The sequence below is a fragment of the Lepidothrix coronata genome, unplaced genomic scaffold (assembly GCF_001604755.1).
Source record: "Lepidothrix coronata isolate B3197 unplaced genomic scaffold, Lepidothrix_coronata-1.0 Scaffold4, whole genome shotgun sequence".
Lineage (NCBI taxonomy): Eukaryota > Metazoa > Chordata > Aves > Passeriformes > Pipridae > Lepidothrix > Lepidothrix coronata.
In genome coordinates this window covers 7,335,949-7,346,513 of record NW_016690184.1, presented here as the reverse complement: position 1 = coordinate 7,346,513, position 10,565 = coordinate 7,335,949, and the positions used below count along the sequence as shown (strand labels likewise).

The 10,565-nt window shown below is 37.4% G+C and overlaps 1 protein-coding gene and 1 long non-coding RNA gene across 6 annotated transcripts in view; one reads left to right on the top strand and one right to left on the bottom strand.

Annotated features, from left to right (window-relative positions):
• BCKDHB (branched chain keto acid dehydrogenase E1 subunit beta) overlaps nucleotides 1–10,565 on the bottom strand; it is a 153,217-nt gene that overhangs the window by 64,648 nt on the left and 78,004 nt on the right. The gene's annotated exons all lie outside the window — the stretch shown is intronic.
• LOC108502305 lies at nucleotides 2,188–10,274 on the top strand. Its single transcript, XR_001876440.1, has 3 exons — nucleotides 2,188–2,310; nucleotides 8,939–9,039; nucleotides 9,880–10,274. It is a non-coding gene; the product is annotated as an uncharacterized LOC108502305 (long non-coding RNA).

The window sequence follows — 10,565 nt, the reverse complement described above, 5'->3', positions numbered from 1 at the left end:
GTTTGAAAGGGTACACTATCCCTTTTTTTGAGAATAATTTAAGGTTGGGATTTAAAAATTTAGTTTGATATCACCTACAAACATCCCACTGAACATTTCCTACTATATGATAAGAGGCTGTTTTTGCAATTGTCTTCAGGAAAAGAAGTACATATTTAGCCTTTAATTCCTCCTTTTCACAGGCACATACAAGGCCCTCCTACAATCCAGTAAGCTTTAGGCATATAGAACTATCGCTTCTAGATACTTGGGAAACTGTATCTTGCTAGGTCATGCAGGATGTAACTTTGTTAAAGACACTACGGTAGATTAAATAGGGTTTGGTACCATAAATACCTATTCACACACCAATCACACATGAGAGCATTTTCCCCTCACTGAGATTTATGATTGTGAGTCCTTATTTTATAGCAAACTATAGCTACATAGATATATTAAAAGGTATATATATATAAAGGGTAGCTCCTCCTTCTGCTTCGCTTACATTTTATTAATAGGTTCATAGAATCACAGAATATTTAAGGTTGGAAAGGACCTCTAAGATCATTGAGTCCAACCATTAGCCTAACATTGCCAGGTTCACCACAAAATAAGTCCCCAGGTACCACATCTACACATCTTTTAAATACTTCCAGGGATGGTGATTTTACCACTTCCCTGGGCAGCCTGTTCCAATGCTTGACAACCCTTTCCATGAAGAAATGTTTCCTAATATCCAACCTAAACCTTCCCTGCTACAACTTGAGGCCATTTTCTCTTGTCCTATCACTTGTTACTTTGAGAGAGGAGACCAACCCTCGCCTGGCTACAACCTGCTTTCAGGCATTTGTAGAGAGCAATAATGTTTCGGGGAGCTCAGTGATCATCTCAACAGCTCCCTCAATACCCTTGGGTGGATCCCATCCAGCCCCATAAACCTCTGTGTGTGTCTAAGTGGTGTAGCAGATCACTGACCATTTTCTCTCGGATTATGGGAGTTTCATTCTGCTCCCCATCCCCATATTCCACCTCAGGGGTACACGGACAACAACTGGTGTTACTATTAAAGTCTTAGGAAAAAAGGTATTAATTTCCTCGGTCTTTTCCTCAACCTTTGTCACTGTTTCACATCACATTCAATAAAGGATGGAGATTCTCCTTAGCCCTCCTTTTGTTGCTAATGTATTTAGAGAAATGTTTTTTATTGTCTTTTATGGCAGTAGCCAGATTAAGGTCAAATTGGGCTTTGACCCTTCTAATTTTCTTCCTGCGTAATTTCATGACATCCCTGTAGTCCTCCTGAGTTGTTGCTCCTTCTTTCAAAGGTCATAAACACTCTTTTTTTTTTTTTGCCCTCTAAGTTCCAGGCAAAGCTCCCTGTTCAGCCAGGCCAGTCTTCTTCCCCACCAATTCATCTTTCAGCACATGGAGACAGCCTGCCCCTGCACCTTTAAGGTTTCCCTCTTGAAGAATATCCAGTTTTCTGGACCCCTCCGACCTTCAGGACTGCCTCCCAAAGGACTCTCTCAACCCATCTCCTAAACAGGCCAAAACCTGCCCTCTGGAAGTCCAAGGTAGCCATTCTGCTGACTCCCCCTATTTACTTCTTCAAGAACCAAAACTTCATGATTATTTTGTGATCACTGTGCCCAAAACAGCCTCCACTCACCATATCACCCACAGTCCTTCTCTATTCAGACAGCAGGTCACATGACCAACCCATGATCAAAAAAAAAACCACTGAAATTCTGCCAGTGACTCCAGGCTCAGAGTTGGCTCTTCCTTTTTCTTCCTTCATCATTCCCTGCAACTAGAAGGATAGAGGTGAACACTACTTCTGCTCTTGATCCCTTAACCAGTTGTCCCAAGGTCCTGAAGTCTCGCCTGATTGCACTTGGTCTTCTTGTTCCAACTCCATTGCTGCCTACTTGAAAAACCAACAGTGGACAAAAAATCTGAGGGCTGTGCTAGGGCAAGAAGTTTTCTCATCACATTTTTAACCCAGGCTCCAGGGAGGCAGCAGACTTCTCTAAGAAGTGGATCTGGTCTGCATATGGGGTATTCTGTTCCCTTCATAAGGGAGTCTCCTATGACAATGACCCACCTTTTTTTCTTTATGAAAGCAGTTTTGACATGGAGCATAGACTGACTAATCTCTGTGACACCTCCGTTCTAGACGAACCATCATCCTCATTATTCATCAGTTCCACTTGCAGAGCCTCACATCTGTTGTGTCAGAGCACCTGGGGAGGTGGGGCAGTCACAGAGGAGACACAGCTGCTGCATCAGGCAGGAACTTCTCACCACTGTCTCCTGTCCTTGAGTCATCAGGTAAAGAGAGTCCAGGGAATCCTCCATGTCATGAGTCCTGTCTGCCTGTTGGGCACAGCTCAGGGAAGAGCAGGGTGCAGTTTCAGTAGTCTACTCTTTCTCAACTCCCTGACATTCCTTAACCATTCACCTTCTCCTAGAGCTCTGTCATGGAGCAGAGCAGTTCCTCTGTCTGGGTACACCTCCCACTGCTGTGCTCACAAATGCCGTTTCTCAGCTAATAGCTCATATCATACTACTAATAAATATTGCCCCCAGTGCAAAATTCTTAACTTCCTCTGCATTTTAAAGCTAATCTCCTCCACACCTGGTCTTCAGAGATAAACATGTTAATCTTGGTTCTAAATGCATTCTTTATCTTGTTAAAAATATTGAGATTATCCTAAATATACAACTGTTCTTTGAAATAGTGTAATAGTCCTCCTTTATTGGGCAATGAATGTCTACTCTGAAGACAAATTGTTTGACTCTGAATAGACAAACCCGAGTGTCTTCAAGTGCTAGTCACAAATAATTTATTATTGTCTCCTTTCAACAATAAAACCAAGCAAAATACTCCTGAAAACAAGGTGCTGTCTTTAAAATGTTTATGAACTGTCTGAATAGATAACATTAGCACTCCTTACTCAAAATTAGGGATTTTCAACATGTAATTCTTATCAGACATGGAACTCATAAATTGTCTTTTGTAAATTATGCAGTTTCTTCTGTTTAGTTCACCGATTTGTTACTTCTTCCCTCTAAGGGTAGAACTTCTCCCTAACTTCAGCTTAAGTCAGGCATCCTAACTAACGTAGCATCAAAGTACTCTAGAAAGGAAATATAAGACACATCAGAGATTAAACACCTTCTGCATATGTCAATGTGTTTTAGAAAAGGGTCAGCTCTTCTCTGTAAAATTCTGTTTCATCTGCTATTAAAAAAATTAGATGAGACAAATCTGACCTTAATTGACTAAAACTCTGTCTGATGAAATAGCTTGCATTAAGAAACTGTCTATCCACAATACAACTGTAAACTATTGACTAATATTCAATTACAGAAGCAGCACATTTGCCTTTGGCGAACATTCCCATTCAAGCATAGATATATGTAGCATAAGAGTATAAAATAGTCACAAATGGAAAAAATTCAACATTTGCTTTGAGTGTTATTAAACAATTTTATTTCCATTTTTTAAGTAAAGCAAAATAAGTAAATACACCAATCATAACACATCTGTTATGCTGAGCTATAAAGAACATATATCGCTATCATTTGTAAGCTTTCTATAACAACTCAGAGCTTAAAGAACTTGTTTTCAATTGTTGACATTTTTATTGATTGCATTGATGTCAAGTGGAGGTAAATTACATGAGCAGTGAAGCTCAGTTATGCACTAATTCAATACAACTACATAATAATTGTTGATGAGCACCCACCCAGAGCAGAAGTCTCAGCAAGACCAATTAGCTGCTTGCCAATACTGCCAAGGTTTAGGGGTTGTAGCCTGCATTCTAAGTCACTGAACCTCTGCAACTTCCATAAAGATTTTGGGCTGCATTTTGCAAAATCCCTTACAAAGTGCACTTGCTTAGTCTGCAATTCATCTTAAGAAAGTAACAGTTTTATTTGCCCCTTCAAAATAATTCTCTAATTATTTTTTATAGCCTGAGTTAAAAACAAATCAGTTTATCATTACAGATTTTTCTTAGATCATTTTAAAATATTTTCTTGTAAATGAGACCATACGATTGCTTTCCTTCCAAGAATATTTGAAAGAGCTTCTAAAATAACTGAATAGTGATGAATTTGAGGAAAGGCAAAAATGAAAATAAGAAAGGTACATTCAAAACAGAAAGTAAGAAAACAAAATAAAATCTAATCATTAATTATGTCACACAACCATATAACTTGATAGCATGGAGATCTGAAGTGCTCTCCAGAACATCTAATCCATTGCCCCATACAGAACAACTATGTTTCACACAGATAGCTTCCAGTTATCCCAAAGATAAAATATATTCATATACTAAAACTCCATAGAAACTATTTGACACTAGAAAGAAAGGGACAAAGTGAAAGCTGTTTGTCAGTGGCAGCCAAGGTTTATCCAGCATCAAGGAACTGATCAGGAGAAATATGTTCAAATAATCCCAGATACCAGATGGTCACCCTTGCTACAACACTGTGCCTTTTATGATAATTATTCCCATACAAACACATCACGGGCTCCCTAACTTTCCAAACTAAAGTTCTATTTTATCTAAATCAGCCAACAATATACAAACCAGGAATCTAGGAGAGAAATTTTTCCAAATTTTCTTCAGAGAACTGTTCGCTTTGTCCACTTTCTGAGGCCAATTCCAGCTGTTGCAAAGGAATGCAATGTAAAAAAAAACCTTCAGAGAAATCTGATGCTGAAAACCATGCATCCCTGCAGGATAAAAAGCCTACCAAACTTCCAAAATAAATACCTTCCTTCCCTCAAAAATAATACAATATTCATTTAGCTTATCTTTTCCAAATATCTCAAAGTGTCACTGTTTGAACCTTAAAGATAAGTATGTCAGAAGAATATTCAAACAAAATCCAAATTTACTTGTTTGATGATGACTGGGCTTGACAGACCAGTTGAGAGTTAATTTAGGTAGTGAAAGATGTTAACACAATACATAGCAAAAGCATTCCAGTCTCATATGGTCACTGCAGCTTTTCATATTGACACAATAACTGCTAGGCACTGAGTTGGATTTGGGTGGGGTTTTTTTCAGAAATGCTATCACTAGTTTACCTTTCTTTCCACCATAATATTCTAAATTAATTAGGAAAATTAGTTATGTAAGAACAGACTAGCCTATGCACTTCTGCCAATACATTTCATTCAGGCCACTGAGTACTGTATAAAAAAAAGCCAGCACGACCTTTAAACTAAATCAAATGGCTAACACAGGGTTGATTTTTTTTGCTTAGAGGGACTCCCTAGTACCACAGAAAGATCTATAAAAGCTGATTTCTTCCTTAAAACCTGTATGATTGCAGGAATAAGGCACAGTAAGTATATGATCTGCATAGCAATGTAAGCACTTTTAGGCAGGGCAAGAAGGCAAATCTACAGAAATGTGATTCTGCAAGCCAGTCAGCCTAACATCAAGTTCCTATAAAGGAACATGTTGAAAAAGTGAGCATGGGTTGAAAACTGTCTGGATCAGTCAGGTTCAAAGTGAATCTGGATTAGAGGGACAAAATCCAATTGGCAGCTGATTAGTAGACATATTCCTCAGGGATCAGTGTTCACAAACAGCTTTATTACCAACCTTCACGACGGGATGGAGCGCACACAGCAAGATTACACGTGATGCCAAACTAGGGGGAGAAAGGACTGATAAGCTGGGACATGGAACAGCTACTCAGAGGCACCTTGTGAGATTGACAGAAGCAGAGAATGACAGAGAAACAGAATGACAAGCACTTCATGAAGCACAACAAGTGCTGCACCCAGGACCCAAGCACCCTGACCACCAGTGCAAGCTGGGTGCAGTTGGCTAGAATGCAGCCCTGCACAAAAGAAGCTAAAAATCCTGCTGGGCAACGAGCTGCACAGTGCTAACAAGTCCAAGATCATACTGGTTTTAAAGACTTTGCTTTCAATGTCTTTTTTCTTGTGGCTTTGTAAATCATATTTCTTACATGACACAAATATAATCCTCGTGGGTTAATACTACAACTGGTAGTAGTTTTCATCTAATGACTTCTTCCTCAGCTCTCACTGTCTTTTCTTTCACATATTTAGACTCTTCATGGATTTTCATTTAAAAAATAGCTTAGAAGGTTAGGAAAAGAAAACAGATAGGCTAAAGTCTGACAGATACATTTTTGTCTGGGTTTTTTTTCTGCTTTAAATGAACACTCTTGTGCTAATGAATCATAACACATAACCCCTGTTCATCTATATTAGTTCAAAAGAATAAAAGCCAAAAATAATTGGCATCGGCAAAGATTTTGGATTTAAAGAGAGTGAGCACAATATATTCCTTGTGTTATGCCTCTGTACTGTACTAGGAACTCTGTAATATTCCATCATTACAAAATGTGCTTGTGAAAGAATATAAAAATAGGCAAACAAAATAAAGACCAAAACACTCAAGCTCAGAACACACAGTGCACAAAGTACATTCCCATTGTATTTACCCAGTCATTAGCTATCTGTTTGCATTGTATATGGGGAAGTGCAAAGTAAACCAGAAAGCCTGCTTGCGTAGTCACTGACATCAGGACTGTAGGGTTATTAGACACTGGACAACCTTTTGCAAAAAGCTTTTATGATTTGAAAACTTTCTAAAATAACAGATATGGGTTTATTGTGAGAACTGAGACTAATCTAAGCCCTCGCTGCTCTGCTTTCACTAATTAACATTCTTTGCTATGATGGGCACAGTCCCAGGCATTGCATGACAGAGGCACCAAACATTCATGCCTTCTGCTAACATAATACTCTTGAATTTCAATATACGATACTTTAAACCCCATAAATGCAAAGTACAAGATTATGCATTCCTTTGTTAATCAAAAGCCATTATTTCTCTCCCATGCCCATCGGCAAGGCACACAAAACTAGAAGGAAGAGTGGCCACAGCTGCAAAAATACCCCCAAGATCTGCTAATGATCTTCTAGAGAGCTACAGCTCACATTATCAAGTACAAATGAGAAAGCAGTGAAAATGGCCCAGAAGAACAATAGCATGAACACACTCTTTTCAGCCCAAAAGAAGCTATGAAGCAATAATATCCAATTGATATTCATTTTTAGCACCAAACACAGGTTCTTTAGCAGAATAGCTAAACTTGTGGTTTTTGCAAGCACTGATATGACAGTTTAGCAGGCTACCCTAAACCTGTGGGTTTTGTAAGCACGGTAAGAGAAGAGTATGAAAGCAGCATGTTGGCACACATCTTCCAAAAATTAGTTTTCCCTATAATTTTTTATTATCTAAAAAAACATTTTGTTGAAATGGACAGGAAAAAAAAATCATTTATATAGGAAACTTAATGTGATGACTTGCCATAATTATTTATGATTGATGTACACCAGCAGTTCAGCATCATTCACGTAACTTAGTCCAGCTGAAATCTAAGGAAGAACAATACCTCCCCCAAAAAACAAGAGAAAAATTTTACAGTTAAAAAAAAATTAAGAGTTACTCTTCCATTTTGGAAGCATATCAAAACAATATTTATTTCACTGTTGATTTTCAAACTTGAAAATTGTCAGTAAAATCTGCACCCATATTTCTCCATTCTTTTCTCCTTCTGATTTGTGTACCTTAAGGTTTCAGAAAGAATAAACATTGCCACTTCATTCAGAGGAGATAAAAAGGCATGTTACAATATAATCAATTTTAATCCCTTCAGTTGCAAAACCAAAATTAATAGTAATTTGAAAACCTTATCTCAGCCATCTTCCTCAACTATTTTGTGTTTTTAACATATCTACTGCTACTAAATTGTAAAAGAATGCAAAGCAAACACAGATTAGAATATTTTGCAACTGACTGTAGAAAGCAGTGAGGCTGCCTGGAATACAGCCAGGAATTTGTCTCTGTGCCTTTGCAGAAACTGTCAGTTTCAAGGAATAAAACTATTGCACAGTGCAGCTATTTCCAAGCAAATTGTAAGGCTCCAGCAACTGAAGTGGTGTAAATGACAGTTCTGAAAGAGAAACGGGGTTTCCTTCAAGCCCTCAACAGATATCAAGGGGGAGAGGGAAAAGATACTACCTTTGGGTTTTGTCCAAAATGATGCTGTTATGCTCTATTCAAGAGCATATTTAACACATTTGTAATATCCAGTAAGACTCCACTCTAGCCAATAAATTTGTACCAGAAGAGATTTTAGTTCTGACAGAAGGGTTTGGGGTGGTTTTATACTTTGAACAACCTTCTTTGTTCTGGCATCTGTGGCTGCTCAGGTTGTACTTTCCCCTCTCAGGGAGAACATGCTTCATATCATTCCCTATGGATTGAATAAACTTACAGCATTTTTAAGATGCTTTCCTTCCTTTGCTTGTGATGAAGGGGAAAGTAAATGAAACATATATGTGTTTAACTCAGTCACCACAACCAAATAGCTTGTCAGATCTGTGCATCCGGTAAACCATGAAACACAGCCTTTCCTTATGTTATCCCACAGTCAGAGATTTTCAGTCTTTCTTCCTGATGGTTTCAATCAGCGTTTTAAGTGTTTATTTTCACTGTGATACCAGCTGTGATATTAATGTTGTCACATTCAGTCAGGAATAGAAGTCACCTATACATTGGCCCTTATGTGTTTCATAATTTATTTCAGCCTTGTTTTGAAACACTGCCAGTCACCGGCTCTATTTTTATGCCTCAGTGCTACTCAACCTTAACTACTGCAAAAGCAGGACCACATTAAGATACAGATTGTGCAAGCGCTGATAATTAGCACTCATACCTCTTGTTTTCTGAAGTGCCAGGTAACTGGCAAAGCAGAGAGTGCTGCACTCCTGACTGAAGCCGACACGATACCTGTTAGCATGCTAATAAAGGACTGGGATCTCACACTTGCAATACATTTCAAATGTTGCAAAAGGCTTTTCAAGTCAGGTTACTCTGATTTACTTCCACAGGTGTAAGTGATCTTCATCGTATTTTTAGCAACAGGCCCAGCTCATGACTCAGAGCAGGACTAACTTACGCAGAACCACATCCCACTGTAAAGCACTAGAACGTATGTAAACAAGCAGGTTTTTTTTCTTTTTTGCAGAAAATATTTTAAAGTGTCAGTGAGGAGGACTTGTTTGTAGTAATATAAAATATAAGCACAATAAATATTTAAGGGCTGATTAAAGAAAAACTACTCCCGTAATTATAAAACTGTGTAGCCTATAAAGCTTCAACCACAAACCAAAATTCCATTTTATTTAACATTTTAAAACTATTTTATTTAAGATATTCTACATTTTTATTTAACTACCAGGCTTCAGTCAGATTAGAGAAGATATTTTCTTTTGCAATACATATTTGTATGCTTAGAAATACAATTTATTCTGATCATAGTACTAGCACTGGAATGCAAATTTCAGTAGCAGAATTTTCTTTCATCTTTAATTCAAGTAGTAGCATGTACTACCACAACTCAGACCAGAAATTCGTTTCTGCAATATGAAGTCACTTGGCTGCAAGAGTTTCAACAGTTTTCATAGCACAATTCTTGTATGTATCAGTATAATCCTGTATTTAAAACTGATATGTAGTATTTTCTTTGAAATTAATATCAGCTAATTTTATTATGTCATCTAGAATGTATTTACCTGTGATGTTCAGCAAAAGTAATGAGTAACAGCCTCACCAATTATAATTCAATTATTTCTGCTTACTTTTTGTTAGACTGTCTGCACACATTAAATACAAAATATATGAACAGTTTAACAAAAAAAAAAAAGAAATCTGTTATTTTATCACAGTGGATATTCCTCCATCCAAAAAATGTTATGTGCATGGTAGAGATTATTACATCTGCATCTTTTAACTCAATCAATTACTGAAAAAGCAATGTTTTTAACCACAGGAGGCCCAAATTATGTACTCACATCATTACAGAAGTCAGACAACTTTCTGCAAGTTAAGCGATTAAAAGGTGCACATCTCTGACACATGAAAACTCTGAACTCAGCATCAAAAGATGACTGAAACATAGTCTGCAATAATTCTCAGCTATCTTTTTTTGCAAGGCATCCTACCCATCAATAATACTTGCTCTGTGGTAAGTTCAGCCCACAGATAAGGAAATAAATCAGACGGAAGGACACGAAAAGTAATTTTTATTCCAAATGTTAATTTTATCCTTATTTCAAAATAAATTCTCAATACATTACCATAATAGATTTCTGCATCTATTAGCATTATACATGTGCAAGACAAGTATCAATCTCTGTCCCTGGGGAGCCGAATTCTGTCACTTAAATTTATAAACCATGATACACACCACTGTTAATCATGAAAATGCTGCTGACTCAAGAAATAAGATACTCCCAAATCTACAACCCATATTAAGAGAACCCTTTAAACCACACAATTTCATATTTTCTTATTTTTAAAGCACTCTAAGTTTAAAGATGTTCTCAAACCAGTAAATTAATGGGCAGATATGCACAGAAAACCTTACTCCTTTTCAGTCACACAGTTATGAGGGCAAAGCTGCTGTGTAAAAACCAGATCTCTCTCAAAACATAGAAAAGCTTCTTTATAGAGTTT